Source organism: Ostrea edulis, chromosome 4 (assembly GCF_947568905.1).
Source record: "Ostrea edulis chromosome 4, xbOstEdul1.1, whole genome shotgun sequence".
NCBI lineage: Eukaryota > Metazoa > Mollusca > Bivalvia > Ostreida > Ostreidae > Ostrea > Ostrea edulis.
This window is the reverse complement of record NC_079167.1, coordinates 76,051,444-76,061,044: the sequence shown is the minus strand read 5'-3', so window position 1 is coordinate 76,061,044 and position 9,601 is coordinate 76,051,444. Positions and strand designations below refer to the sequence as shown.

The 9,601-nt window shown below is 38.0% G+C and overlaps 1 pseudogene; it reads left to right on the top strand.

Moving 5' to 3' along the window:
- The first annotated feature begins 787 nt into the window (after window positions 1–787).
- LOC125658560 (uncharacterized) lies at window positions 788–2,639 on the top strand (annotated as a pseudogene).
- The last annotated feature ends 6,962 nt before the right edge of the window (window positions 2,640–9,601 follow it).

Below are 9,601 nucleotides of genomic sequence, written 5' to 3'. Positions count from 1 at the left end.
TTTTGTGAAAGGGCACGTATGCTCAAATTAAGTATGGTTTCGACTTCAGTTACAAAAATATACGTAAACAAATAAATACTAAGCAGATGTCAAGTCTTTTTGTGTCACAAGAAACGCGGATATTGGATTGTTCTATTGCACCAGGCCTATTCATAGGTAAATACTTTTCCATAATACATAGTTCATTAATGTAAATAAGATTGTACAGCACTCATTGTGTAGAATTAATCACGCTAACTTTCTATTTTTAAAAGCACTAATCTTCTCCATTATTTGAGCACAAAGTCGAACAACTTAAATATTAGTCGAAATTGCTCAGTAAAAGAATGAAGATATGGATTTCTGGAAAACGGAAAATATATTCTGTTCATCAAGACAAATGATGCATGCATGAAAAAGCTTTGTAGATGTGTACATCGATCGTTTACCGACAGTTTGGTTTTTACTATAAAGTTACTAATTAATCACATCTTCCAGATTTTGTTAGAGGACTTGATAATTGATTTTAAGATAATAATAATCGAGATTATTTGAGTTTATATCAAATAGTCCGTATTAATTTTGATACACCCTGTACGTCGGGTCTACGTGACTTTAGTGGCTACTTGGTACAAGTTATTTTGTATGCACTACGTCACACTCGGTACTCCCTGTGATCGGACCCATCATTACATTTTTTCCAACCGAAGCAGCAACGTGGTTCTTATCTTGAGGCGGAAACGAAGCACGTGGCCGAATTTTTTCTCCCCCTTTTGGATTCAATCTTGACATTTTTCCTGTATTCGGAATGCCACCAAGAAAACGAGCGGCGACCCAGAGATCCCCGGCCAGGGGGATCGGGAAAAAACGTAACCGCCGGACACCAGTTCAACTCCGGGAACGAAGCCCACCTCGCACCGTCACATCTTGGACGGATCGACAAGCCCCGGCAGAGGGGCAGTCGCAGCCCCCTGAGGAGGTCCCTCAATTTCCAATGGATAGTACACCGGATAACCCGGGTGAGTCTTGCAATTTTTTGTTGGGCCAAGCGGCCTATTTACCCTTACCTTGTCAAATCACATCTACATGCGATGATATCGGTAGTCATGTCCCGCTTAAATTCAAGCAAAAAATATGGGAGGTTTTTTTTTTATTGATCTGTCTGTCCTACTCAAATCGGCTACGGAATTGGAGCAGTTTGAGTCCCATGGGGATTTACAACTTGTCAATGGCAAGCTATGCGTAGTCAAGCGCCAACTAAACTCCTTCTTGATCATAGAAAAGTGGACATCAGCTTTCATGATTTACATGAGCATCGTTCTTCAACACAGCCAAACGGCTCAAGAAATGCTCAAGTACATGCGAAACATTAGGCTTGCAGCTAATCGTTCACCAAATTGGCACAAGTATGACGAGCAATTCCGGCTCCGTAAAGCCTCCAACCCTGCTATGTCTTGGGGAGAAATTCACAGCGAATTTTGGTTGATGTACATAAACCAATCAAATTTCACTACCCAACAGTCGGCCCAGGCCAAGTTTAAACCTCAGGCATCAACCAACTCCTTTAATACTACGTCGGTAGGCCATGCATCACAAAACCAAATAAAATTTTGTAATTCGTACAACTCTGGTAAATCCTGTAATTTTTTCCCTAGATGCCGCTACAGTCATTCATGCAGTCAGTGCAGAGGGAAACACCCTAGAGTCAACTGCAGGAATTAAAACCCTGCATTCTTTGGGGCACAGTCCTATTCTACTGCAGCCCCTCAAAAAGCACCTGCAAGGCTACCAACATGCAAAATTTCTCTTGACGGTTTTACTTTTGGTTTTAGACTTCAGTACTTGGGTCCGAGGGGGGCGAGATTAAGTAAAAACCTCTCAAGTCTTCATTCTAACCTATCAGTAGCATGCACAAAAATCAACAAAGAGTTGTTGCTTAACCGGGTGGCTGGGCCTTTTTCCCAACCCCCTTTTATAAACCTCAAAGTCTCCCCACTGGGTTTAGTTCCCAAAAAGGATGGAGATATGAGGCTCATACATCATCTCTCATATCCTCAAGACAATTCAGTTAATTTTTTTATCGATTCCACAGCCTGTTCTGTTAATTATTCAACCTTAGATGAGGCAGCAGTCATGATTGCTAAGCTAGGGCCAGGCGCCCTTCTGGCCAAGTCTGACATCAAGTCTGCCTTTCGTCTTTTACCAATATCCCCTGCTGATTTCGAGCTCCTTGGTTTTAAGTTCCAAGGTCATTTCTATTTTGACAAAATGGTCCCTTTTGGCTCTTCTATTAGCTGTGCCTTGTGGGAGAAATTTGCTACCTTTTTACACTGGCTTATTCAACAGCACACAGGCAATGAATTCATCCTGCATTATTTAGACGATTTTCTATTTTGCAGTCGTAAATATTCCCCAGTCTGTCAACACACACTAGACAAATTTAAGTTTCTCTGTCAGGATCTAGGGGTACCAATTGCAGAAGAGAAAACCGTTGAACCAACTACATCTCTCGTATTTCTAGGTATTCAAATTGATACCCAGAGCATGACCATGGCCCTACCATTAGATAAGTTGAATCACTTAAGGCAAGTTATTAATTCTTTTCTGGCTGCCCGAAAAGTCAGCTTACGGGACCTTCAATCATTAATTGGTTCACTAAATTTTGCCTGTAGGGTGGAATCCCCAGGACGCGCCTTTTGTCGACGCCTCATCAATGCTACAATTGGCATTACTAAACCTCATCATAGAGTTAAGCTCAATCACAACATTAAGCAAGATCTTCGTATTTGGCAAGTTTTTCTTCAGTCTTTTAATGGTGTCTCGGTTATCAACCGCCCCTTTCTAGATAGTCAAACCATTCAGCTTTTCACAGATAGCGCTGGGGGCAACCATGGTGGTTTCGGTATCTATTTCGGGGGTAGGTGGGCCCATGGTTCCTGGCCACCCGCCTGGTTTGAATTGGGTATCACCAGGGACATGACATTTCTGGAACTCTTTCCAGTTTCAGTAGCCATCACTTTGTGGTGCCATCGGTTCCAAAATTCTCAACTTCTTTTTCACATTGACAATTCTGCTGTAGTACAGGTACTCAATACCTTTACTTCTAAATCCCACAGAGTCATGGGTGTAATCAGACATTTAGTGCTACTATTACTACAATACAATATTCAGCTAAAAGCCACTTACATCAACACTAAGGCCAATCACATTGCGGATGCATTGTCTCGTTCGCAGTGGGCCCGTTTTCGAAGACTTGCACCAGAGGCAGACCAGTGGCCTACACCACTACCAGCCCACATATGGGACTTATAGAGCAGGAAACATCAAGACTTCTTGACAGGTCACTGGCTCACAACACTCACTTGGCATACAATACAGCTTTAACCAAGTTTAAACAGTTCACTTTACTGTATGGTTTCACTAGCACATGGCCTGTCCCTGTCGATCAGCTGCTGCATTACATTGCTTACTTGTCACTAAATCAGCTTACATATAGGACCATCTGTTTGCACTTGAGTGCAATTGCTTATCAACATAAAATCCAGGGTTTCCAAGATACTACTAAAGCATTCATTATCACAAAAGCCCTGGAAGGTGTCAAGCGATCTGTAGGCGTCAACCAAGATATCAGACTTCCTATATCATACCAATTATTTGTTAAAATCATTCATGCCTTAACATCAGTATGTCGCTCGCCTTTTGAATCATGTCTTTTTTCAGCAGCCTTTTCATTGGCATTTTACGGTTTGCTCAGAGTCAGTGAAGTTTTGTCATTGCTGCGTTCACAAGTTTCTCAAAACCAGCTAGGTCAAGTGTCAATAATTTTACATAGGTCCAAGACTAACCAAACCGGCAAACCCCTAGTTTGTCAAATTACCAAACTTCCGGACACCAATTTCTGTCCAACACTACCAATTAAGGCATATTTACAGCTTAGGCCCCCCCATTCTAATACATTGCTCGTTCATGCGGATGGCACTCCTATGACACGTTTTCAGTTCCAGGCAGTCCTTCAAAGGGCTCTGTCATTCCTGCAACAATCTGGCCATTTCAGGTCACACAGTTTCCGTATTGGCATGGCAACTGAATTAGCAAATCGGGGATATTCACATACTTACATCCAGCAACAGGGTAGGTGGAAGTCCAACGCTTTCTTAGCATACATTCGACCTCATTAGTTTATTCTCCACACACACACACACTCAATTCATGCATAGCACTGAGGTATTTCAGTTATACTCATTGCTACTCTAAAGTAATACAAGACAAGTATTACAGGTAAAACTATTTGGATTGTTGGGTCATCGATCCCATATTGGGCTGGCATTGCAGCACAAGACAGACCAGGAGGGTGCAACCTCAACTTGCAGGCCAACATCACCTGGAAAGGTTTCAGAGGACTCAGATGGGACCAGTTGGAGGACAACCTCAACAATTTATTACTGGAGCACAATCATAAACCCCCTGAATTTTTACTCATTCACTTAGGATCCAATGATTTAACCACTGAGCATGCCACATCAAAAACTTTTAAAGAAGATGCACAATGTACCTTGTTACGATTCAATGCGCTCTGGCCAAATACAACCCTTATCTGGTCAGCTATCCTACCTCGAAGATATTGGCATTTTGCCGCACTTGATGCTGGTCCCAAAATTAACAAACAAAAAAGGATAAGAATTAATAGCTGCATGAAAAAATTCATGGCTAACCAGGTAAGAGGTCTGTACATTGGACACGACCATGTCATCAAGGCTACTGAGATTGAGTTGTTCCGAACAGATGGCACTCACCTGTCGGATTTGGGAAATCAATTATTTCTCAACAATATTCAAGCGGCCTTGGAATATTTTTTCAAACGTCAAGGCGTTTCTTACCCCCCACACAAGTGATTTAACATTTCATGCTTGGTGCTGTTTATCATGTGTGCATTCTGTAATTTACGAAACTCTAGGTTCAAGTACTGTGGTTTGGTCATGACTTATTCTTATCCATGTAATTCTTATTGTATGTTTCACTCAGTTTTTGGTTCATGCTACATGTTTTTGTGGGGGACATTGTTCCAATGTCTGTGGCCGAACTGGGGAGTCGGTAATGGTATGTGATGACTGTTTCAGCTCCAAAACCTGGTTGTTTCCCCCACCTGCTTCTAAAGCAGGGGGCAATTTACAGTACTATAAGTTGTAAAAGTTCAAACAAGTCAATTAATAGTGGGGCCACCACCGGGGACGGTTGGGGCCACATCCACCTCACTTCAGTGAGGGGATGCTACAGTCTGATGCATGTTAAGGGCTTATGTCCAACATGATAATGTACATACCAGGTAGCACTGCAGGAGACAGGGTGAGAAGGGCGGGTCTCGCTTACCTCCTTAGAACGCTGGCGTCCGTTCAGGTCTGGGCACTGAATGTTTTACTCGGGCCCCCCAGTGTACCCCTTACAAGTTAAGTTAAACTGGCTCACTGGGCGACTCCCCAGTTACCCCACAAAATGTTTTCACATGCGGCCGGTATTGTCCATTTTTAGTATATCCCGAATGTACCATTGCTGTTATATCAATAAATTGTAAAACGTTGCTTGTGTCTTTCATTCACTGCAATGAGTCTGATACTGTTATTACTGCCAGTTTGTTTTTTTGTTGGAGTTTATCCATTAGGTGGATTCTTTAATTAATATAATAATAATAATAAAAGTACACTTATATTGCGCCTTATCTAAAAATACTCTAAAGCGCTGTGCAACATACTAAAATTTACAATTGATAATTGAAAGAAAAACCATAGAATACACAACGAATAATCCTTACACATATAAGCATGAATGCAACATTATGTCATAATGGATAAAAAGTACAAATCAAGACAATTTAAAGTATAAAATATGATGCAAGCATACAACGTCCTAAATATATGAAAAACAAACAAGTAAAACCACGCAAAGGAATCTAAAACACAAATGTGCCCAAAGTTCATTAAATTCAATAGTACATAGCTATTTAAAGGTTATAGGATTGACAGAAAAGATGAGTTTTTAACAGACATTTAAAACATTCAAGATTTTTGGCGTTTCTGAGCTGGCTAGGCAGATTGTTCCAGAGTGTGGATGCAGCCTTGTCGAATCTGCGTTCACCGTAGGTCTTAGTTCTGACTGATGGTACAGTTAATAGATTTGCGGTTTCTGAACGCAGGGCTCTTGTCGGGTTGTATGGAATAATGAGTTCCGTTAGATATCCTGGAGCCAGGTTGTGAAGACTTACATGACTGTGAACTATTTAAAGATAAGAATAACTAATGCTTTAGGATTTAAGAATATATATGAGAAGAAATATAATACATATTTACAGAAAGTCAGGAACATACCCCACTGAAATACAATATGCTTTGACGAGTCAAAATATTTTGAGGACTTCAACACTATACTTCAGAAAATATACTTTATGAACATCATGTATTTGCAAATCTATGAACATGAGAAATACTTTAATGGTTTAGTTAGAAGTACATTATTTGAACATATGAGAACTTTTGAGAGTTTGATAAATCGTTATTGAGATAACATGACGGAAATGTCATGTGATCGAGAATTTGACATTACATGCTTATTTGAGACAAATTGAAAAGATATATACAGGAACAAACACGACTAAGACACTCTAGCTGAATCAAGATATCCTCTGAAAACTCGAAAATTCCATGAATGATTTTTCAAGGTGTAAGATTTTATGATTGAGAATTCTAATACTTCAGCAATTAGATTATACGAGAATTTTTTTTATTGTATGACATTAATCAAAATTTGAGAACTATTTTAACTATATAAGGTATATTTGAGATATCGTTTGAAAACTTCACGAATCTATTATGATTCCTTTTGGAACAACATGACAGAGCGCGAGAACAATCTGAAGCGCGAGAACAATCTGGAGATTTAAAAACCACGCGGGAATATTTTGAACACATGGTAAATGACTCATTTGAGATATCTTTTGAAAAATAGTATATAAATATCATATTCGTTTATTCATTCCATAAATACCGGCACACAATAAAATCCTACTTATCAGGTAATTAGATCATGAAACCAAAAAAAGTTTATTACCTTGATCTGTAATTAGAAAATTAACATGTTTCTTCTGAATTTAATATCTACGTTTTGAGTGCACTGCATGCTAGAAGCATATGAATAGTTTGAAATGGAAATACCACAGACTCTAATGCCATTCTCTATTTTACAAGGTGAAAAGTTTTGAAATATTCCCTATAAGCTCAAGAGGAAAACAGCGCGTGGATACGTGTTTCATGTTCCTCCATTCTCTTTGCTTATCTAAAAGGCATGATCTTAATTCACGTTTTGAAACTGCATTTTTAAACCACATATACATGCAAGGTGAAGATAACGAACAGTGATCAATCTCATAACTCCTACAAGCAATACAAAATAGATAGTTGGGCAAACACGGACCCCTGGACACACCAGAGGTGGGATCAGGTGCCTAGGAGGAGTAAGCATCCCCTGTTGACCGGTCACACCCGCCGTGAGCCCCATATCCTGATCAGGTAAACGGAGTTATCCGCAGTCAAAATCAGTGTGCCAAGAACGGCTTAACAATCGGTATGAAACACGTCAGACAGCATTTGACCCAATGCGATGTTGTATTGACGAACTAGATCGTTATAACGACCATAGAATTTGCGAAATGCTGACTTCAATCGAGACTGTTGAAATCCCTGTACCATCAACTTGTTTGTCAGTAGCTTACCTCGATTTAAAAACTGACTATACCCAGAACAAGCTCTTGCATATCGAATCAGTTGAGATATATTATGCAATGAAACGAAATTTGCAGATGAATATCATTTTGTAATTGAGTGCAGTGCTTTATCCGGTATAGGAAAAGAATATCTACACAGAAAATATTGTACGAGACCAAATATAATGAATTTTGTTTTGTATTCTGAAGTCAATTTGTCATATAAATGTATCAATTTGTCACTGAGATTGATTTGTAAGAACGATCACTCCTAACGATGGCATTTTATTTTTCTGTTTCGTGCGGAGTAATTGGATCAACGATCATTAATAGACTTAAAACCAAAACATTAGTGCATCAAATTTATCAGAATGGATTTTTCAAAAATCTGGTAAAAGAATGGGATTTAATGTACAAACTGTTTTTTTGGTTTGTTTTTTTTTTTTTGTTTTTTTTTCAAACAAAGAACATATGGTTTTAAACTTTATAATCCTTTTAGTAAAGAGATACATTTTCAAAGATTCAAGAAAGAATGTCAATATTGTTTTTGTTGATGTTTTGAAATATTTATATAATTACTACATTTTAGAGGGAGTATTTACAGAACAAATATTTTACAAAAAGAAATCTTAACAGTATATAACTTCTCTTTTTAACAATAAGTACTAGAATGTACATGTAATTTTCTATATCGCTTTCTTTTAATCTGTATGAGAGTGTGAGTAAAAGGTGTATATGTATTTGTGACAGTGTTGAAAATGATGAAAACAATAAAAATATCACTACTGTCCTGTATCTGACCAGTCTGGCGACATTTTACATCGTTAAAACATGTATATTCAATTCCACTGCGTGAGTTATAACGGTACGAACTGATTAAATCAATTTCTGTAACACCGGAAGTGACCTATATCAACACATATTTACTTTGCCAATACTGTAATAATGATACCTTTTATTTAACCACGATGACTCAAATTAGCATACCACTCATTTTCATTGTGGCCCTGCATTAAAACATATACACAAGCAAAGAATAAGTATCTAATTATGAATATATGATATAAAAGGGAAAACATCGCATAAAACACACAAGCACACACTCAGTGTGTGTGTATATATATATATATATATATATATATATATATATATAAAATCGATATTTCTACCACATTGTGTAAACATCAGTTCTGTAATGTTTAGATTTCATGAATAAAATATCTAAACTTATGTATCCCAGACTTTCCAGTTTTGACGTGTAATGAATAGTCATGATATCTATATTCATTTAAGGAATAACTGAAAAAGAAGGACAGAAGCCCTCATGACGTAATTTGTATCAACTATTTTTTTTCCATCGCACTCTGTAACAATGCCCCTCATATGTTTACATGTACATTACTTTCAGCTTTCATTTATAAGGAAAACATCCCAATTTCGATTTGCTTTTCTTAGTCCACCACGGTTTTGGTGTAATTAAAAAATTACCTGTTTTACACAAAGAATATAAGAATTTATTTTCAGTTTAATATCTTGCAAAGTCATTGGAGACATTTAATTACACATTTCCCATTGACCTTGCATAAGACACATAATCTTTCGTTATATGGTATACTAAACCATCGGCAAGTCTCTACTGGGAGGCAATGGTTCGTGGTACGAAATGTCAAAAAGATGCCACTGAGTTTCAAAATAAATTTCCCGACCAAAACTTGTTTTTAAAATTCTATACTTTGTACCATTGGAAGACCTAAAACCATCAGTTGAACAAATCTGGAGAAATTGATCCCTAAGACTTTGTTTTACAGCATTTGTTATCCATTTTTCATTCACAATACATCGTTCATACCATATATTAGAGAGTCCACATAC